The following is a 22880-nucleotide window of genomic DNA, read 5'->3' on the forward strand; positions in this document are numbered from 1 at the left end:
CCGGTGTTTGACAGGAGGTCAGACTAGGTGATCACAATGGTCCCTTCTGGGCTTGGAATCCATGAATCTGTGCACAGAGATGTCTGTCTAGAGCCACAGGCAGACCCGAGCCCTCGGCAGTGCTAGCTCACCCCTGGCAGCCACCCCTGCTTGTTACTCCCAGCAAGGACAAGCAGCATTTTACCTTAGTTCAGTTCAAAGCCAGCCTCAGTGTCCTCTCCTGCAAAAGACAGGCCAGTATCCGTCAGCAAGAGGAAGCGAGACTGGATGAGGAAGTCTCCACAGTTGGTTATTATTTGTATTTTATGGCACGTAGGCGCACCTTCCTGGGCATGGACAGTGGGGTACGGGGGCACCTGAGTGCGAGACGGCAGGGAGAGGGCTAGGAGGAGCACTGGCCAGCTTTGATTGGACCTCATGAGAATTAGAACCATTTCAGATTAAATTTACTATCATGTTTCTCAGCACCCTTTCCGTACGACAGGGCAACCATCAGAAAAAGTGGCACCGCGCCCGAGAATGAGGGATCTGTTTCTGCAGAGCGCAGACTCTGGCTCATCGGCTGTGTAGGAGCAAGGCCTTGAATGTGATCTCGGTCTAGTCACTTCCCCGCTCTGTGACTCAGTTTCCGCATTGTGAAATGAGGATAAGGATACTGGCCTCCCTTGTAAAGCGTTTTGAGACCTATTGGTGGGAAGTGCGAGATGAGTAGGCTTGGAAGGATTCGCTTTTTATCAGTAAATGTCGATTTCAGCATACACACACACAAACCAAGGCAAAATTATTTCCGTCGATACTAACAGAAAGTGACAGCTGGGCACAGTAAGACAAACGGGGAGGGGAGGTCTAGGTTGGATATTAGGAAACACTATTTCACTAGGAGGGTGGTGAAGCACTGGAATGGGTTACCTAGGGAGGTGGTGGAATCTCCGTCCTCAGAGGTTTTTAAGGCCCGGCTTGACAAAGCCCTGGCTGGGATGATTTAGTTGGGGCTTGGTCCTGCTTTGAGCAGGGGTTGGACTAGATGACCTCCTGAGGTCCCCTCCAACCCTGATAGTCTATGATCCTATGAAATGGTACTTTTGAGAGCTCTGAGTCCCACCTTGGTGTGTATAAAACATGTTGTAATGTTGGCATTGGTGGAATTGGAGCAGGGGTGCTATTTAAGTGTGTGTGTGTGTGTGTGGAGGGGGCAGTTGCCTCCATCCCCTCCACCCGTGCTTTACCATGCTAATTTTGGGAATGGGGAGGCGCTGGGGTGAGGATAGTGCTGGAGCAGGGTGTAGGGGATCTTTGCAACACCCTGTGATCGCAGCTTACCCTTGTCATTTTGCACAACTGTGAAAATATAAATGAATAAAAATTGAAAAAAAAATGCTTTAAAATAAACATTTATTTTCTCGGTTGAAATTATATTTAAAAAACTCAAATTCTGCCAAGCCAATATGTGAGAACTGGGTATTGTTATGATTATTTATTAGCTGCACTTTCCTAGCACCTCTCACCCAGGGATCTTCTGGCATTGGACAAACATTCATTTTAAAATCAAGATGGGGTGTTTTTCTAAGAGATCTGCACTAGTTCAAACAAAGACTATTGTGGGGAAGTTCTCTGACTTATGCAGGAGGTCAGATTAGATCATTGCCGTGATCCCTTCTGCCCTTGGAAATCTATGAGTTAACCCTCCCCACACCTGTATGAAATAGGAAAGAGAGAGGAAGCCCCTTTTTACAGATGGGGAAACAGAGGCACAGAGCGGTGAGGTGATTCAGAGCAAGGAATAGAACGCAGGAGCAGCGTGTGTCCCAAAGCCAAGCCGAGATTGTCTGCTGGTTAGCTCAGCCTCGCGTCTCCAGGAATGTTTATCCCTCCGTGCTCACGGATGAGGGTAGATCAGGAGTCTGTGAGCAGGCTGCTGGCATTATGCACCAAACCCAGGATGGTGGGAACAAGGCTGAGGTCAGTTTGTTGTCTGGTTCCTGATTTGATGTAGCCCCCAAATAGGCATGGATATAAGGCGGTGTCCTCATTTATTATTTCATATTGATGTGAGGGCAACAGCCCTGGTGTGCTGGGCGCTGTACGAATGGAGAGGCCGACATTGATCCCTCCCCCAAATGATAACACCTGGCTCTTCATAGCGCTTTTCATCAGTAGATCTCAAAGCAATCAGTGGCATTGTCCCCATTTTACAGATGGCGAAACTGAGACACAGAGCAGGGACTTGCCCAAGGTCACCCAGCAGGCCAGTGGCAGAGCCAGAAATATAACCCCGGTCTCCTGAGTCTCCGTCCAACACCTTGGCCCTAAGACTGACCTTCCTCTTGAGTCCTTGTAAGCTGTTTCTCCTCCTGGCTCTCTTGGACTCCTTAATATTCCTCTGTCATTCCTGCCCAGCAGGATGTGCTGATGGCACTCAAGGCCTGTGGGCGGAAGGGGGACAATGAGAGTCAGGTGTGTTGGGAGGGGGGCAGGAAAGACAGGTAAGGGTTGGACAAGCAGTGGGGGAGAAGGCCAGAGGCCCGCAGGGAGGGAGATAACCTGGGAAAGAAGAGGACTACGGCAGAGGAACACGGGGAGGGCTGGGAGGTAGGGAAAGTCGGGGGGGGGAGAGGAATGGGGGTACGGGAAGATCAGGAGGTGGGCAGAGAGAGACCCTGGTGAGAGAGAAGGAGATAATATCCATCCACCCACCTATCCAAAGTGTGTAATACACCCACCCCGGCAGGGTCTGGACATGACCTTCATGCAGAGGGTTGGGGATGGATGACCCTTGCTCCTCCAGGACCAATAGGGTGACTGAGCCCACAAAGGGGCACATTGCCTTCCCAGCCCTCAAGCCCGCCCAGCCGCACTGAGTTGGATGGGACCCCCTTCTGTTTATTTCGCCTCTCCCTGGGAGCCCCAAGCAGTTCGGCAGTGCTGCCACCAGAGGACACTGGAGATCAGTAAATCAGCGCTTTGCCAGCTTGGGATGCTGCTTGCAGAGGAAAGGCTGGTGATGAGGCTGGTGATGGGCAGGACTGAGGTTTCCTTTGGGCTTTGTAATAAATCCACGTTGCTTCCAACTCTGCCTCCTGCTGCCCCTCGCAGGGGTAGACGGGATCATCCGAGAGGGTGCCACAACCCCAGGAAAGCTGGGGCTCTTATCCCAGCTCTGTGGCTGTGAACCCCAATCTGATTCCTTTCCGGGTGCTCCCTGGTCTAAACCTCCCACCACTGAGAGCGAGGGGGCTTGGATTCCCCAGTCATCCCAAACCCAGCCTGGTGACTGCTGGGGCTGGCAATGCCCTGCAGAGCCCACTGCATGCCTGCTAAGATGTTACCAAGCTGCTGGCCTAGACTCTTATGTTGTGCTGTTGGCAGTTGCTGTGTTCCGCCCCAGAGGTGGCTGCATTTCTGATGGGAGGGGTGGGGCTTGCATGTCCTCTCACCCTGTAACTTCTTACTACCCGTTGACGTGCTCCACACCACCGAAGGATGGATGCACCTTATCTCCTAATTCCCCCAACCTGCACTTTGTTTATGTGGCCTCACCCAGCACTTTGGGACGAGAAGAATTACAAAACCTCCTTGATAATCGTAGGGAAAACTCCTGCTTCAGGCTAGGCTCGGAGGCGTGAAAGAAAGAGCTTGGGGTCCTACAGGTGGTCTAGTGGACTGAGCACAGAGCCAGGCCACCTGGATTCTAGTCCCTGTAATGCCACTGGCTTAGGCAAGTGACTTCAATGATTGGAGCCTCAGTTTCCCCATCTTAAAATAGGGATCATAATATTTACCCAGCTCACAGGGCACGAGGTTAATTAGCTGTTTGTGCAGTGCATCGAAAATCACACGCACTGTTATTGTAGCACCGGCACAGGCTGCGAGCGTGTCACGGCTCCCAAGCTAAGCGGGAGGAGGGTGTCTGGGGAAAAAAAGCAACAAGGTCCTACAGGCACTGCGGTTAGTGACTCATTAGGGGGCGCTGTTCTCTCAGAGTCAGTGCTGCTGGCCTGGAGTGGTGTGGCTGGGGGAGTGGTGCTGCTAGACGTGGCCGGCTGAGGACAAGAGGCAGTGTGGGCTAGTGGGAAGGGGTTTGGCCTGGGAAGTCAGGTGAGCTGGGTACTAGCCCTGGTTCTGCCCCCGCCTCGGCAAGTGACTTCCCCTCCTTTCCTTTGGGTGTCTTGCCCACCCAGCAGGCAGCAGGGGAGGGAGGGTGTCTGTGCGACGCCTAGCACGGAGGGGCCCTGAGGTGCTGCTGGTAATAAGGCAGAGCCAAAGTCAAGCCTACTTGTGTTATTACGGATCCCAGGGCGTTTGCCCAGGCAGAGGGGTGTTGCTCGTTTCTGTTGTATTAACTGCACCCTCCCGCCTCACATCCCAGCTGTCGGGTCAGTCGCATGCACCGTTCTTCTCCTCGCCCCGGGCTGAACTCTCACTTGTTGGGTAGAGGGGCCCAAGGCGCGGAGCGTGGAACGAGGGGCGAGGTGATGTTGCTCAGAGCCCAGCCCTGTTTCTTAGTTGCGACATAACCCTGAGCAAGTCAATTCACTTCCCTCTCGGCCTCACTTGCCTGGATGGTTTCTGCTTGTTCACCTTTCGCATGCGCTTTGAGACCCTGATCTGGGAAATGCCATGCATCGTTCTGTCGCTGAATCTGGGCACCGTTAAACAGCTGCTGCCTTCCGCCCCAGAGGGAGCTGCATGTCAGTGGCTGCTGATGTGGTTCCTGTCTAAGGAGTGTTTGCAAAGCCCTCTCGGCTCCTTGGAGACCAGAGGTGAGGTGTACTAGCAAAGAGGTGATAACATGGCTACCTAGCAGCTAGGGGAGAGTTTCAGAATAGACTGGGGACGAGACCCCAGAACAGACCTGGAGTTAGAAGGTGTCAGGCCTTGGGTCAACAGATTGCCAGTAGATTGAGGGACGTGATCGTTCCCCTCTATTCGACATTGGTGAGGCCTCATCTGGAGCACTGCGTCCAGTTTTGGGCCCCACACTACAAGGGAAAAATTGGAAAGCGTCCAGCGGAGGGCAACAAAAATGATTAGGAGACTGGAACACATGACTTACGAGGAGAGGCTGAGGGAACTGGGATTGTTTAGTCTGCGGAAGAGAAGAATGAGGGGGGATTTGATAGCTGCTTTCAACTACCTGAAAGGGGGTTCCAAAGAGGATGGATCTAGACTGTTCTCAGTGGTGGCAGATGACAGAACGAGGAGTAATGGTCTCAAGTTGCAGTGGGGGAGGTTTAGGTTGGATATTAGGAAAAACTTTTTCACTAGGAGGGTGGTGAAGCACTGGAATGCGTTACCTAGGGAGGTGGTGGAATCTCCTTCCTTTGAGGTTTTTAAGGCCTGGCTTGACAAAGCCCTGGCTGGGATGATTTAGTTGGGGATTGGTCCTGCTTTGAGCAGGCGGTTGGACTAGGTGACCTCCTGAGGTCCCTTCCAACCCTGGTCTTCCGTGATTCTATGATATGGTTGTGGTTCTTCAAAGCTCACCCTAATCCCCGGATCTTTTCGTTAGGTGCGTTCTGGGATGGTGACGGGTAGCTCCCAGCATGTCAGCCAGGGAATTGTGATCCAGGCCACGACGGGCTCATGTGAGTTTTCGGAATGAAATCTGAACACATCCAAAGTCTGGATCGGGGCATTTTGGTTCAGGCCCTTCTAGAGAGAGTGGAGAGCTGAGAAGATGGGATCCAGGGCTGCAGAGCCCAGGGCTCGTTGAGGCTGGGTCTCTCATCATGCAGAAGGAATCTGAAGGGATGCAATGTCCCCAGAGCAGGTGTTGCCATGGCTGGCTGCCCTGAGGCGTTGGGTGCTGACTGAAGCACTGTGGGAAGGCACAAATGCAAACAGGAGAAGGAAGGTTCAGCATGCATACCCGGACAACTCTGCAGGGAGTTCTCGCCTTCTTCTGGAGCATCAGGAAGTTCCTAAAGCTCATGCTTCAGGCTATCAGCCAGCCTGCGGAGATCGGGAAGGGGTCCCCCACCCAATGTATTCTGGGTGCGTGCGGGTCGTCTCCTGCCTCTGAAGGGTTGGGGTGACTGCACGGCAGGAGATGGGACACTGGGTGGGAGCAGGGCGCTGAGGTGGCACCGAACATGTGCTCTCTCTCAGCTGCTTGGCTGGCTGGCTGGCGCTCATGTGCTCAGGGTCTGACTGATCACCGCATGTGGGGTCTGGAAGGAATTTCCCCCAGGTCAGAGGGGCAGTGACGTGGGGGCGGGGGTTCACCTTCCTCTGCAGCGTGTGGGTGCAGGGCGCTTCCCAGGATTATGTGGACATGTCTCATCACTGTGGGGGCCTTGGGCAGTCTCTCTGATTCCCTCTCTGGGGCACATGCTAGTCCAGACCCCTGCAGGCTGCAATACTTCGGTCTCATTCCGGTTGCTGGGTCAGGGGCCTGGGCTATACAGCAGGGCAGACGGGATGGTCTGGTCGTCCCTTCTGGCCTGAACCTCTGTGACTGGCCAGAGAGAAGCGGTCAGCCTAGGTGTGCCGTGCCCTCAGCTGGCTATGGCAGGGAGCAGGTAGGGTGGTCCCATGGAGCAATCCCCATCTAGACCAAAATACCCCACTCACAGGGAAGCTGGAAGCTGGTGGGCTGGAGCAGGGAGGGATGCCCAGGGCTTTGCTGTGTTCCCTTTGGGACGTGGGGACCTGAGAGAAAGGGCAGGACGATGCGGCTAACCAGCGAACTCCCCATCTCACAGGGCCTCCCTTGAGTGGGGATTTTTGGGGTGGTGGGGGAGAGCCTGTGCGAGAGGTTGACTCCACATGGGCAGGGCTCTGAATGTGGGAGGGGACCTCTCTGGCTGAGCAGATGGGGCCAGGTGTGGAGGGAGACAAGGAACCAGCACCGATGCTGCTGTCTCCAAAGGTGGGGAGGGAAGCTGGCCCCAGCAGCCCCCACCCGAAAAGTCCCCAACGCAGAGCCAGGACCTGCCTCCTCACGCATGTCACGGTTTGTTCCTGTCCCTTTAGGGGTGAGGGCGCCCAGCATCAGCCTGGGGTTTTTGCGGGGGTTCAGTGCATTGGGGGTACATCCTCTCCAAGGACCCCAACATCTTGGTTCCCGTTGGCTCTGGTGACGCTCCAGGGGGTCTCTCAGGGAGGCAGGGTCTATTCTGAGGGCTTTGTAGATTGGAGTGGGACCAAAAGCCTGCGACTGTCTCTGGGTGTGAGCACACGGGCTCCATGTTCAGTGGGTGCAGCGCTGTTGGAGGGTCTAGATCCTGGGCAGGCTGTGGGTTCTGGCGTGGATCCAAACCTGGCGGGACGGGATCTGTTTTTCAGATGCCGCTGCGGTCTCATGAGAGCAGCTGAATTTTCAGCCTGAGGTGGCTGGAATCCCACCAGATCTGATCTCAGCGCCATTCGAACCCAGATCCGAGCCTGGGCTCAGCCAGACGGGCGTGCTGCCTCGTGGGCCCATCCATGATTTCAGCCTGAAAACAAGAGATGGGCAGCCGGCTGGCATTATTAACTGAGTCTTCTGTGCCAGTTGTGTGTGTTGGGGGCAGGGTGAGCCTCAAACTCCACGCAACCCCCTGCAAACACCAGGGCTTGAGGTGCTCAGAGACCACGGCGATGGGCGTGGGATAAGAACCAGAGTAGAATCCAAGCCTTCCCCATCCCTCCCCCAGCACGACTTAATCGCAGCGAGTGAGCAGGCCAGGCGGCTCCTCAGCCTGCCCCAGCATGTGGGAACGATGGGAACGCTTCCGGCTTAATTGGATCCGAGGCTTCGTCTGTGTGTTTCGCCACTCAAGCGAGCGCTGGGGAAAGCACTTTGCTGGCTCAGCGCCACTGGAACGGGGGCCCAATCCTGCAGTGCCCTCTGCATTGTTTGCTTTTGGCGTGTAGCACAAATGAGAAAGGCAGCCCCGGTGCATCTCTAACGGTGCAAGAGGAAGGCCGGGCCGGGCCGCTGGGCCAGCATTTCCGAACCTGCCGGCCCAATGTTCCGCTTCTCTGTTCCCCTGTTCACAGGCACTGAGCACCTGCAGCTCCCATTGACTTCCCTGGGGTTTGTGGGGGCTGAGCACCTCTGCAGAATTAGACCAGCTTACATTTAGGTGCCTTAATAAGGGTATCTAGGAGCCTAGCATTAGCCTCTCCGTGCTGGAGATTCTGCAGTGGCAGGATGGGGCCCGGGCTGGAGCTGTGGATCTGGGGATAGGCAAGGGGCAAGCCAGCTCCACTCAGCCACCTACTTGCTCCTGGATCTGTGGCTGTTCAGTCCTCCCATGCGTTTCTGAGGTTCCGGCCCAGCCGGATGCCCCGTAACTGCTGCAGAAACCTGTCCTACAAATAATGAATTGAGCGACAGGCTCCGGCAGTGTTTGACATCCTCCCACAAGCCCCGTTCTCGGCGTGCAGGGTGCATGTCGCGGTTATCTCGCTGCTGCCTCGCTAACCCTCGGGGGCTTTGCTGTGTGCCTGGCATTCGGAGATTGTTTCTGAGATGCACGGGGCGGGGGGCCTGCGGATTCCCGCAGTGGGGGCTCTCGGCGGTGACTCCAGCAGCAGCTGGCGGGTGATATGTGACCTCATAGCACCATATGCCCCAGAAATGCAGACGCGCCTGCTGATGGAGTCTGCAGCACTGCCGGGAGCCAATGCCTGTCCCTGGGGGGGGAGCCCTCACTAGGGCCACTGCAGAGCTCTGCCTGGAGCTCTCCATTTGCACACTGCAAACTGTAGGACTATAATGTGCCTTAGAATGAGTGGCTCAAACAGGGTGAATAGGAGGGGAAGCGGGGGGCTGGGTGGGGGGACAGGAGATGGACAATGTGGGGAACTGAAGGGGAGGTGGGGCCAGGTGAGGGGGAATGGGAGAGGGAGGGGACAATAGGGAGAGGGGAAGTGGGGGGCTGGGTGAGGGGGCAGTAGGAGGGGAGGTGGGGCCAGGCAATCACACCGTCAGCTGATTGCTGATGCCTGGGTTGAGGGGCAGTGGGGACTGGTCGCTGACACTTGCTTTGTCTGTTCATAGTAATTTAGTAATCACGGATGAACCTGTCTGCAAACACAACGTTTGCTCATACCCTCCTCCCGTCAGCAACCATCTGTCTCTTTCCTCAGTGGGTTGTGAGCTCTCTGGGGCAGCGTCCATGTTTTCCTATATTGTTGTGCACACCTAGCACAAAAGGGCCCCGATCCTGACCAGGGCCTCTGGTCACAGCTGTAATTAAAGGGGAGCTGGGGCCTGACACTTCCTATTATAAGACCCTGTTTTCAGCTGTTTATAGTGTTGCAAATGCTACCTATTCGGGCTGACATTTTCCAAGCCAGGTGTCTGTCTCAGGCTGCCTATTTTGGGAAGTTTCGGCAAAAACAATTCCGCCATTTCTTACAATGAGGTTAGGGGACAATCCGTTGTTTTGCCCATGTCACAAAAAAATGAATCTTGCTGCTGTTTCTTTAAGATGCTCCAGCACCCTCGTGCATTGGAGAAGGGACTTGAAATTTCACAAGGGGGGGGGTGTCCCCCTGGGGTCAGGGAGGTGCCTTTTGCTGTTCCCATGAGAAAACCCTCCAATTTGGCCGAGTTACGAGCCTTGGGGGGAAAAAAATCTCATTTTGTACATGCCCAGTAGACATGTGTTTGAGTTTGGCAGCTAAATTCTCTGAAGATTCCATGCGCACTGGGCATGCTCCTACTTGAGACCAGACTGTGCATGCAGCCCCATGGAGCAACGGGGCATGCTCCATCCCAGGGCTGTGGGGGCTGAGCAGGATTTCCCCGGCAGTTGCCCCTGCTGCTTGCAGGGTGCGGGAGGACACTGAGGCTCCAGGCACCAGAACCAAGAGCAAGAAGACTGTTTTCCCCCATGCCTTTAGTGCTGCTGCCCTGCCCCGGCGTGAAGAGGAGGCGGAGGCAGCTGACAGAGGATTCAGTAAGCAGGGGAGCAGTGACAAAACTGTGCCGGGGGATAGAAGCGGGTTAGTGGTGCAGAAATGGGGGGATGGGGCAGAAAGAAGTCAGAGACAGGCTGTAGAGGAAATGGCGCAGGTATTGGGGCACAGACAGCTTGCAAGAGCAGAGGGACAGAGACAGACAGCAGGGGTGCATGCTAGGAGTAAGGCAGGGGGGACAAGGAAAGAAGAGTTTGTGCCCCCTAGAGCACACTTCCCTCTGGAGCCTGGAATGGAACCATCATTTGTGAGACTCAGCATTCCTCTGCTGTCAGCAAATACCTGTGAAATCCACTGGTAAAGTGTTTATCTCACCCCTCTAGTGGCTGGTCCTCATAGAGGATGACAACCTACTATTGCTATAAGTTACTCTGTTAGATCAAGTCGCAGAGGTCTGTGTGGTGAATCTAAAGTTTTCAAGCCTGATGCTGACCTATGCGGGTGTCAGTATGGTGCCAGGTGATGGCATTTCTGTTTTTTTCTGTTTGCTATTTAAAAAACCTAGGAAATTGCTCATGCAAAAAACTACATTAAAAGAATATTATTAAGGTTGCAAAGTTGAGCACTTGAAAGTTAGGAAATACCAGAATTAAGGATGCCGGTGTAACCTTAATTCACCCCCTTGTGTGTATGCATTATGATACAGTCTTTGATTAAGTTATGTACTATTTTTTCCCTGCCTTATTCAGTGCACAGGAAATAAAACCAACCATCTATGCTGTATTATTGTGGTCCTGTGATTGTCAGGTTCTTAGAAAGGAAAAAAAATCAAATGCAAAACTACAACCTGGGGAATAACTGGCTAGGCGGCACTACTGATGGAAAGGATCTGGGGGTTATAGTGAATCACAAACTGAATATGAGCCAACAATGTGATGTGGTTGCAAAAAAGGCTAATATCATTCTGGGGTTTATTAACAGGAGTGTTATAGGTAAGACGCGGGAAGTAATTGTCCCACTCTACTGGGCACTGGTGAGGCCTCAGCTAGAGCACTTTGTCCCGTTCAGCATAGCATGCTTTAGGAAAGAGGTGGACAAACTGGAGAGAGTCCAGAGAAGAGCAACAAAACTGACACAAGATTTAGAAACCCTGACCTCTAAGGGAAGATTAAAAACCTGTTCAGACTTGAGAAAAGAAGACCGAGGGGGGCCTGAGGAGCATCTTTACATAAGTTAAGCGCTGGTATAAAGAGGACGGTGATGAATGGTTCTCCATGTCCACGGAAGGTAGGACAAGAAGTCATGGGCTTAATCTGCAGGAAGGGAGATGTAGGTTAGATATCAGGAAAAGCTTTCTAACTCTAAGGGGAGTTAAGCTCTGGAACAGGTTTCCAAGGGAGGTTGTGGAATCTCCATGACTGGAGGTTTTTAAGACCGGTTTGGACAGACCCCTGTCAGGGATGGTCTAGGTTTACTTGGCCCGGGCTCAGCACAGGGGCTGACCTGTTGACCTCCCGAGGTCCCTTCCAGCCCTCCAGGTCTATGGCTCTGTGACTGCACACGTCAGGTGATGAACTGAGGAGTTGGCAGGTTGCACAGATGAAGGAAAAGTCGCCATTCCTCTTCCTCACCCTCCCGGAAGGACTGCGAGCAAAGCCCAGACCCAGGGCATCCCTTCCCCGCCCCGGCAGCTGCTGTGTTTGTCCCGCTCCAGGCCGAGGCATCTGGCTGAACAAGTGGAGCAGCAGCTGCTGCCCCATGCCAGTCCCTCTTCCACCCACAGGCACCGTGGGGCAATGGGAGGCGGGAGGGAACCGTGGCACATGGCATTCCACTTCAGCACATGCCTCCGTCTCCCCTCCAGCTGCCCCAAACCCCCGTTCTCCATTGGAGCGTGGGCAGGGCACTGCAAAGGACAGGCGGGTCTCTGGGAATCCCAGCTGAGCTGCAGGGGAAGGTTCCCAGCCTGGAGAAACCGGAATGATTTTTCAACTTCATCCATCCCCATGCCTAGCTGTGGACCCAGCTGTTGTGTTTTGAGCGGGCCCATCACTTCACTGCCTACGTGCAAAGAAATCCTGCGATCCCGAGCCTCCCCTGGCCACGCAGTCCTGCCACTCACCATGGCTAACGACAGGCATGACTGAGCATCCGCTTTTATCAGAATGGCCAGGTGCAGGGAGCAACAAATGGATCAGGTACCCCGGTCCAGCTGGGGAAGCCATCATCTGTCTCTCTGCCTGTCTTATGCCCACATCATCTGTCCGTCCATCCCCTTGGATTGTGTGTGTGCCCTCTAAAATGTCCCCCATGCCCTGCCCCAGTTCTCAGTCTGGGAGTCGGGCTGGCAGCGATACAGGACAGGAGCCAGCTTGCTGGCAGCATGCGGAGACGGCGGGGCGAGCAAGCTGGACCCAGCGCTCGGTTAGAGAGCAAGGGAAGAGCCCTCTCGGCCACTCAGGCCTCGGTGAGACGCTGTGGGGGAAACGTCTCTTCCAGTTACGCGTTCAGAGCTCTGAGTCCCAACACATCCGCCTGGGTGCAGGCTGGGACAGCATCTCTCTTTCTTGAGCGGCTCCAGGTTTAATGGATCTAGAATGAGAGCAAACGTCTTACCATCCCCGTGGCACTGGTGCGACAATGCATGATTGACTGGACAACAGCAGCGTATCCCAGGGGAGCGCGTGAAATGTAACAAGAGCTGAAGGAACTGGCCTGGGTCATTGTCTGTTGGTCGATTGGCTGCATGCTGGGAGGGTGATGGGAGATCACAGGCACGGGTGTTGAAGATGGAAATGGGCCCTAATGAGCCGGGGGTTGGAGAAAGGCCAGAACTGCTCGCTTGGATCTGGCTCTCAGTGGCTCCACAGTTCGGGGGCACCAGAATCTGGCTTTTGATTGGGATCCATCTCCAGGAGTGATGGGATTTCCCAATAACCCAGCATGCCCTGCGCAGCAGCTGCAGTTGGACCCGGGGAGCATTTCCAGGCCTCGCTGCTGAAGAACCAGAGGGGCCAGGCAGAATCGCTCCTGAGTTCCAGTCTGCGGCTGGAGGGTTGCTCCTAAATGCCAGGGAACTGTGAGAATGTGTGCAGCACCGAGGGCTGCGTGGGGTTTTAACGACAAGACTCCTGCGTGGGGATCGTTCAGCCTAAATCGTGTTATTGTACGGTGGCTAACAGGTGATTGTAGGGTCCCTTGCGAGCGTCTCCGTTGTGGTAGGGACTTGTGTGCACGGGGGTGTTATCATAGGCAGTCTCAGGTGCATAGCCATGGTGCTACAGGGTTGCTTGCAAGGGTCTGTCCTGAGTGCTGACGCACCATCATAGGGTCTGCCCTGAGTTTTAGTGCACTACCAGAGGGTCCTCTGGGGAGTGTTGAACATACGCTCTTTGGGGAAGGGCCTGTCATTTATTGCATGTCTGTGCAGCACCCAGCACAACGGGGCCCAATCTGGTCATGGCCTTTTGAAACTACCGCTCTCAGGGTGCCACCGTGGCCAAAAGAACGAATGTGATCCTGGGACACTTAACCACGGGAATCTCCAATCAGAGCAGAGAGGATGTTTGACCTCTGTATTTGGCACTGGTGCAACCGCGGCTGGAATCCTGGGCCCAGTTCTGGCGCCCACCATTCAAGAAGGATGTTGATAAATTGGAGAGGGTTCAGAGAAGAGCCAGGAGAATGATCAGAGGGTTAGAAAACCTGTCTTCCAGCGATAGACTCAAAGGGCTCAATCTATTTTTAGCCTCACAAAGAGAAGGGTAAAGGGTGACTCACAGTCTATAAGAATCAACACGGGGAACAAATATTTGATAACGGGCTCTTCAGTCTAGCGGAGGAAGGTCTAACGCGATCCAACGGCTGGAAATTGAAGCTGGACAAATTCAGACAAGAAAGAAGGTGTACATTTTTAACAGTGAGAGTGATTCTTGCCAAGGGTCACGGTGGATTCTCCCTCACTGACAATTTTATATCAAGATGGGATGTTTTCTGGCAATTGTTGTGGGGCAGATCTCTGGCCTGTTGTACAGGAGGTCAGAGAGATGATCCCGACATAGGAAGTGACATACATGTTAAATCAGAATAGTTAATAATGACCACCACTGGCTCTCCGGCACGCTGACAGTGCTGCTGGGCTGACAACCGACCGCCCCCATGGCTCCCTGCCAAGGGCCCCATCTCAGCTCCACAGGGACCCTCCAGCCAGGCTGATGGAGACGAGAGCAGGCCAGCTCAGCTGAGTTGCTATTTCCTTCTCCCGTTAAAATGTGTCCCCCGTGTCCCCGCTGGCCCCCGTTTCTGTTCTCGGTGTGGTAGACAGCAAGGGGGTGGCAGGGGGCAGGGCAGGCCGTGGTGATTACCTATTGAGCTGCCATAGCTTAGTGCATCTTAATTCCCTGGCAAAGCCGGCGGGAAGCAGCTGATTGCGTGCAGAGTGACAAGCTGCACTTAATCTGTCAGGCCGGGCAATAGCTCCCCGCAGGCCGGCTTCCAAGCGAGGGCCAATGAACGATGGGAGGCGCACCCAGGAGTTTGTTTTTATCTAAACAGAGCAAGGACGATACCCACCATAAACCCCTGGCATGCTGCCGGCGGAGGTGAATCCACGCCAGGCCGGATCGGCCGTCCCGGAGATTGGAGTGCTGGGTTTCTGGTGCTGCGCCTCTCGTACTGGTGGTTTCTGCGACGAGGGAACCCGTCTGGCTAGGGAGCAGGCTGAGACCCTGCAAACTCATTTCACGTGCAGCCAGCAAAGGGGCACAAGCGTTGGTGGCTATCGGGCTAGCTCAGGACTCCACACAGAGTGGGGAAGAGGCATAGCCTCAGGAGCAGGGGAGAACTTGCCCAAGGCCGTGGGCTCACGTGCTGGGGCTGGGGTGGCCACACGAGGGACAGAAAGAGGCAGGCCCCCAGACACCAACACAGACAGAAGCGGCTGTGGGTGCTAAGGCTGGGACTGGCCCTGGGCAAGGCCCCAGCCCAAGGAAAAGGCCTCACTGGTCTCCCATTTAAGCCCCGTTTTGAGGAGGACAGTGTCTAGATTTCAGAGAGCACCGAAGCATCTGGTGGACAGCACGCTGGGCTAAGACTCAGGAGATCTGGGTTCTGATCCTGGCTCTGCTGCTTTTCCACTGGCTGACCTTGGGCAAGTCACTTCCCTGCTCTGTGTCTCGGTTTCCCCTTCTGTCAAACAGATGATGAGTCTGAATCACATGGCTGGCCCTGCTGCCGTAACAAGTGGAAACAAAATCCCGGAGCTAGACACTTCCTGAGCTTTGGACTTGGGTTCTGCTCTCTGCAGCTCCAGTCCTGACCCTGCTGCAGGAGCAACTCCCTGAGCTCCACAGCGGTAGCAGGCTGTTACAGCCACTGGAGGGGGACATGATCCTGGGCAGGAGCCATGCACAGGGGGATGAGAAGCTTGAATCATGTGGAGGATGACGCCGAGCCCAGCCCTAGGGTGGGATAGCAGGGGAGTTTGGAGCTGAGCGGCTGGGGAAGTGGAGGTCGGAGCAAGGAGGCCTGCAATGAGTCGGTTGCATTAGTCAGGCCAAGGCAGGGTGTCATAAATATAAAGGGAAGGCTAACCACCTTTAAATCCCTCCTGGCCAGAGGAAAAAACCCTTTCACCTGTAAAGGGTTAAGAAGCTAAAGATAACCTCGCTGGCACCTGACCAAAATGACCAATGAGGAGACAAGATACTTTCAAAGCTGCGGGGGGACAAAGGGTTCTCTCTGTCTGTGGGTTGTTTTTGCAGGGACCAGAGCAGGAATGCAGGTCAGAACTCCTGTAAAGGGTTAATAAGCAATCTCGTTAGATATGTGTTAGATTCTGTTTTGTTTAAATGGCTGATAAAATAAGTTGTGCTGAATGGAATGGATATTCCTGTTTTTGTGTCTTTTTGTAACTTAAGATTTTGCTTAGAGGGATTCTCTGTGTTTTGAATCTGATTACTCTGTCAGCTATTTACCATCCTGATTTTACAGAGGTGATTCTTTTACTTTTTCTTCTATTAAAATTCTTCTTTTAAGAACCTGATTGCTTTTTCATTGTTCTTAAGATCCAAGGGTTTGGGTCTGTGTTCACCTATGCAAATTGGTGAGGATTTTTATCAAGACTTCCCCAGGAAAGGGGGTGTAGGGTTTGGGAGGATTTTGAGGGGAAAGACGTTTCCAAGCGGGCTCTTTCCCTGTTATATATTTGTTAGACGCTTGGTGGTGGCAGCGATAAAGTCCAGGGGCAAAAGGTAAAATAGTTTGTACCTTGGGGAAGTTTTAACCTAAGCTGGTAAAAATAAGCTTAGGGGGTTTTTCATGCAGGTCCCAACATCTGTACCCTAGATTTCAGAGTGGGGAAGAAACCTTGACACAGGGCCAAGGGGTTTTGTTGATAAAGGACGGGGAAAGAGGAGGGTGGTGGAGGCAGAGAGGAGCTAGACTGGTCCAGCTGGATTCCCTGTTGGAGGCAACAGCTCCACCCCACTCATCCTCTCCTGCCCCCTTCCCCAAGCGCCTGCTAGTGCCTCCAAAGGGTGCTGCACCCACTGCCGACTGCAAGCATCCAGCTGCAGGGTTGAAGACCCAGAGGGAGAATCCCTGTTCTGCCCAGCGCCAGGGGCTGGATTTGAACTGGGGCCCTGGCGGTGAATGCTGGGGTGCTTGCCTCACGGCTGCTCCGCCGTTGGGGTGCTCAGCGGATGCAGTGCTTCTGTCCTAGCGATCCCCTGGCCTCCTGCAGGTGCAGACCCAACCCTCTTTGCAAGCGTGGCTGGGTTAGTCCCAGCAAGACAGGTGAGTCTCTCACCACCCCGATTTCCCAGGGGAGGGCAGTGACGGGTCGGAGGTCAGCAAGTCAGAGGCACAGCTGGGCAGGGTTTTCTGATTCTCCAGCTTCGATCCTCTGTGCTGGCACCAGACGGGGGTTTTCTGTGTACTGCTCCTTTAAGAATAATATTGACGCCCTCCTTCAGCCTGTCCTCAGGGGGTGCTCTCTGTGAGTGACATTCGGGAGGGCGGCTGTTACAGCCCCAATCACCCACACTGCGCTCTCTCTCCTCGAGACCCCGTGCCCGGTGTGTCTCCTGGTCTCACCCAGACCGAGAAGGCCTCTCTGCTGAAAAACGTGCCACGTCCTTCCTCTGTGGCTGGGCTGCTGTACGGGCTGCACTGGACAAACCCCGACTGCCTGCTGGGATGGCCCCAAAGGCTTTGCTCCCTCTGGTCAGACCCCAGATGGCCAGCTGGATGTCTCTTTCCTTCTGCTGCTGTGACCTCCCATGGCAGCTGCCTTCCACCAGGACAGTGACGCTGATACATAGAATCATAGAATATCAGGGTTGGAATGGACCCCAGAAGGTCATCTAGTCCAACCCCCTGCTCGAAGCAGGACCAATTCCCAGTTAAATCATCCCAGCCAGGGCTTTGTCAAGCCTGACCTTAAAAACCTCTAAGGAAGGAGATTCTACCACCTCCCTAGGTAACGCATTCCAGTGTTTCACCACCCTCTTAGTGAAAAAGTTTTTCCTAATATCCAATCTAAACCTCCCCCACTGCAACTTGAGACCATTACTCCTCGTTCTGTCATCTGCTACCATTGAGAACAGTTTAGAGCCATCCTCTTTGGAACCCCCTTTCAGGTAGTTGAAAGCAGCTATCAAATCCCCCCTCATTCTTCTCTTCTGCAGGCTAAACAATCCCAGTTCCCTCAGCCTCTCCTCATAACTCATGTGTTCCAGTCCCCTAATCATTTTTGTTGCCCTTCGCTGGACTCTCTCCAATTTATCCACATCCTTCTTGAAGTGTGGGGCCCAAAACTGGACACAGTACTCCAGATGAGGCCTCACCAGTGTCGAATAGAGGGGGACGATCACGTCCCTCGATCTGCTGGCAATGCCCCTACTTATACATCCCAAAATGCCATTGGCCTTCTTGGCAACAAGAGCACACTGCTGACTCATACAAAGAGGTTGAGACTCATGAGTGCAGGGTGAACACTTCCAGGGGTGCTGCGCCTAGACAGTGGAACTCTCTGCCACAAGAACTACAAGACCACGGACCTCGCAGCACTCAGAACCCAACACTACCCTCATCCCTTTGCCTGATCTTTCCCCCTCTGTGTTCCTCTCCTGTACAAGTGCACACCAACCTGAGAATCTGAAGTAGCTTGGAGGAGGGAGAGATACCACAATGATGGGCGTGTGAGGAGATAACTTTCTCCCCTCTCAGCTCCCGATCAGGACGTTGGAACCCCACCCCCAAAGAAGAGAAAATCTGACCTGGGCTTTAGACCAAGCCTAATCTGTGCTGGAGCCCATCACCATGGCATCAAGGTCCCAAGATCCGAGACTGCGAAATAGCACATGGCTTTCCTCGTGGCCAGACATGTTCCTGGCATGAGCTCTGCCTTCCCAAACCCGCCTCCCTGCACTGCAAAGTGGGCTTTCTCGAACGGTTTTAATTCCATCCCTGGCTACGTGAGTATCAATTTTCCTTCCATTAGGGCATTGCTAATGAATGTAAATGAAAATATAGTGTTGGCTTTAAACATTATTAGCTTCCTGTCAGCTCCCATCCGCCGCTTTGTCCCAAGAGTGACAGACGGCGAATTCCGGTTACAGCTGCGTCTCTCCTGCAGGACAAACACTTCAATCAGCCCTTTAAATGCCTGTGACAACTTAATGGCTGAGCATGCCGAGGGGTTTTAGCATGAAACCACCTAGTCAACGGCAATAAGGCCGAGCTCGCCGCCCGGGTGGGGAAGGAGGGGAGAGATGATGCACTCGGCACCGCAGCGGCCCTCTTCGCTCCAGGCTCTGCAGTGGCATTTTGGTCATCGCTTGGAAAAGAGAGGAGGGGGGAGGGGGTACGTCTGGAGATGTTGGATGGAAGGACAGATAATTACTGTTATTATTTGTAGTGTCCAGGAGCCCCCATCGTCCAGGCCCGCAGGGCGCTAGGCCCTGTACAAACGCAGAACAAAAAAGACAGTCCCAGAGATCTTACAGCCGGGGGTGAGGATGGAGATTATAGCTAGATGGGTTGCTATGGGGAGAGAAGGCGATATGGGGCTGGCTGGCTGGTGAGAGTTGGGGATGGATGGATGGGTTGGAGAGGATGGATGAAGACGGCTGGAGAGAGAGATGGAGATGTATGGGGTGGGTAGCTGGAGAACTAGGTAGCTGTTCCATCTAAGGCAGATGGTGTGGGCCATCAGCATGAGGGCCATGTTTGGAAGGGCCGTAGACAGACACACAGGAGTCTAGGCTCACAGCTTATCAAGGCACTCAGCGTACTTCCTGCTGATGAATGGGAAGGGAATTGGACAGAGGGTCAGGGTAAGCCGGTCAGCACTGTGTGTACACACAAAGGCACAGACATATCAGTATTCACACATATGCTGACATGGCCACACTCACGAACACACAACCCCACAACACCCATCGTCACAAACAAGGTGCATAAACACACAGAGAGCCACCAAGAGACGCGGGGTCCCCAAAATGCAGAGACACTCAGACACATGGACATTCTCAGGTCCACAAAGACACACACACACACAGTCTCAGAAACACCCCCCCCCTTCCCCGCTCAGTTGCATGGACAAAAACCCTACAAACATAGACACAAACCCACGCACAGTTGTGTGTGCAGACGCACAACCACGAGACAGGCCCTCAGCCCCCTACCCAATGGATTCATTTACCTTCTCCACCCTGATGGGCGCTCGGGGCCAGAAGCTGCTCTCAGCCACAGTGGTATAAATCCAGAGTGACTCCTCTGACATCATTGGAGTTACCCCAATGCCATCCAGGGCAGACACTTGGCCTCTGGTTTTAGCCCAGCTCCCTGCTGCAGCCCCGGGATCCCCAAGGAGCCTGCGTGAGCTGCTCCTGCTCACAGTGCCTAGAGATTTTGCCTGATAAGGACTAGAGGATTGAGCCCGTCATCATTATATATGCTTCTAAGGTGCCCATCCCCATGGTCTCTGGGCGCTATCACATACATCGAGAAGGGCATCAGTTTCCTCAGGGAGAGGCACAGAGCTCCCATCTCCCAGGGAATCAGAGGCAGGTGGCTTCTCTCCCAGAGTGCCAGCAGGGCCCATGTCACAGCTTGGTTCTCTGGAGATGGCCTCCCGGCTTAGACTCATCTCCATCACACCCTTCTGGCTCGGCCTCCTTGCTAGCGGGAGTGAGCGCTGGCTGGGTGGGGTGCTGCTGCACAGAAAGAGGGAGCCACTGAAAGCGCTCAGGAGATCTGGGGTCGAGGTCCTGTCTGCAGCTCGTCAATAATACCTGTACTAATTAATGATATAAATACTTTGCACCTGTGTCCAGTTTTTTCCTCCTGAGAGCTCAAAGCAGGCACCGTGGCTGAGTGTCGCTGGGAACAGTGATGCCCAGAAAGGAGAAATGATTTTTGTTCTATATGGACCTGCCTGGCACATGGGGCATTCCAGGATAATGACCAACCTGCCCCCACCTGGGTCATCAGCGGGGTTTGAACTGGGGAACTGCAGGCCTGACCGCCACAGCTTGAGTGAAAGGAGCAACTCCATGAACCTGCGCCAGTAGTAGGCTGTTGTCCTGTGATGTACAAGCTGCTAGAGGGGGATCCGACAGATCCCCTGCCAGTGCATTGTACCAGCAGCTCACCTAACTGCAGATGTCATACCTGGAGTGTTCAGCAGCAAAGTGAGTTAAGCATTGTGATAAAATGGGGGTGGGAGCTTTGCCCGTGACAACGACCCTGAGCAGTTCCCCAGTGATCTCCGGTATATACAGGAGACTTTCCTCTCTTTACTGCCTCGCCCTCTGGCTGCAGGACAGACCCAGGGCCAGTTCTCAGGGGCCCCCAGGACAGAGTCCCGCGGTGTAGGGAGAGCTGTCAATATGTCGCCACCACAGCTGGTATGAGTTTAGAGATGTGCCTGCCCGTCTGAGCCCAAATCCTTCTGTCTCTTTTACCACCACCCGCTCCAGCTCTAACAACCATGGTCCTGCGCCCACTCAGCTGGCAGGATTCTGCCCTCACGGGGTATTCAGGGACCTAACCCTCTGTTCCAAGACCATGAACGGCAGGCGAGGGAGGTGGGATACGAGATGGGAGGGAATGCGGAGGAGATGGTGTCTGAGCGAGGACGGGGAATGGGGGAGGATGACAGACTGAGAGATGGAGGCCAGATCCAAATACCCCCAAAGCCAGGCAAGTTTGGATCTGGATCCCTATTCGGGGCCAGAACCATCGCACTGGGTTGGAGTGCTCATGGGCTTTGGGGGCAGATGGATGGGGCGCTCGGTTCCATCTCTGCTTAACATGGCCGAGGCAGGAGGCAGGAGCCCGAGCCAGGGCTGGCATTCATCGCTACACCTGAGGCCGGTGCTAGACCAACCCCTGACCTGAGACCCACGTCAGCCCTCCAAAGCGGGCGTTGGGGGCCTGCCAGCTGGGTGCGTGCAGGTGGATTTCACCCCTGGGTGGTCAACCCTTTGTGAAGGGGTGGCAGGAAGGGAGGCGGAGAGCACTGGTGGGATCACTGTGGTGAAAGGAATGATGCGGCCCCAGGGGGTAGAGCACAAGAGGAGAGAAGCTGGAGATGGAACAAAGAACCGGAGATTGGGGTGCCGCTGTGGGAGGACTGGCCACAGCGGGGTGGACTTCTAGCCTGGAGCAGCTCCTACTCTCCTCCATGTTCCCATTTCCTGCACCCCTCCCCCGCCCCCGCAACCTGCACCCCCCCGCCCCTGGCTCTGGGTCTGACATGCCTGGAAAAGCTGGAAGGAGGCGGGTGAGCGGAGGGCATGGGGATCTGGGGCAGACCACAGTGAGGAGGCAGATAGGCAGGGAGAGGCAGGGGGCTGGGGTGGAGGGGAGCTGTGCAGGAGGACTAGGGAGCTTGAGAGGTGAGGAGGGTCTGACAGGAGGGTCAGTGGCACTCAGCTCCCCAGAGCAAAGAAGGAGCTGCCCAGACCTAGAGGGTGGACGCCGTCATCCTTGCTGCGAGAGGAGGATGGTCCGGCGATGAGGACATGAGAGACCTGGTGTCCAGTCCCTGCTCTGCCGTATCCTCCCTTGGTGACCGTGGGCCAGGCCCTTCAGGTGTTTGTACCTCAGTTTCCCCTCAGTACAATGGGGATAATAGCAGGGCTCTGCCCCACAGGGGTGTGGTGAGGATAAATACTTCAATGACTGGGAGGCACTGTGGTCCTGGGGGCTGCAGATAGCTATTTGCCAGACAGCTGGGTTTCCTAAATAGGCTCATGTCACTGCTTTGCCCCATCCCAGCTGGGACTTGCTCTTGGTTAGAGCTTGTAGACCTGCAATAACTTTACCAATTTCAGTGCAGCTGTCCCGGTGTCATGGTGTGGAAATCGCCCACCAGCTTCAATGTCCTTTACAAGGCTTAGATGGTTCAGCCGGGAAATTTTGTTATCCCCATTTGGCAGATGGGGAAACCGAGGCACAAAGCAGGGAAGCAACTTGACAAAGGTCACACAGTGAGTCGATTCGGTGAGGGAAACAGGGATTGAACTCAGAAGTTCCTGGTTTCTAGTCTACTGTTCAGACCATTAGGCTGTTTGCTTAATGTAGTTTACAGAGGCCACCACTGGTTTCAGTGCAGTTACTCCAGATTTACATTGACATCACTGGATTTGGTCCCAGATTTTACCCTCTTCAGGATGCAATTTCCTTACCTCTTCAGTAGATTTTTTTCCTCTAGAAAATTTAATAAAAAGTTGTGGGGGGAAATCCTGGGAGAGATGGAAACCTTCCTTCTGGATTTCAGGCTGTAAAAGACAAGGATTCCAATCACACTGATCAGTGGATCGTAGAAGGGGAAAGGGTGTTAGTGGATTTTATTGGTTAATAACACCCCATGGAGCATCCCTGCACTAGAATAAGTTTCCCCAACTGAGGATACAAACGGAGACTTGAATATCCCATAGACCAGTGGTTCTCAACCAGGGGTACGCATCCCCTGGGGGTACGCAGAGCAGAGGTCTTCCAGGGGCTGCATCAACTCA

Source organism: Lepidochelys kempii, chromosome 4, assembly GCF_965140285.1.
Source record: "Lepidochelys kempii isolate rLepKem1 chromosome 4, rLepKem1.hap1, whole genome shotgun sequence".
Classification (NCBI taxonomy): Eukaryota; Metazoa; Chordata; order Testudines; family Cheloniidae; genus Lepidochelys; species Lepidochelys kempii.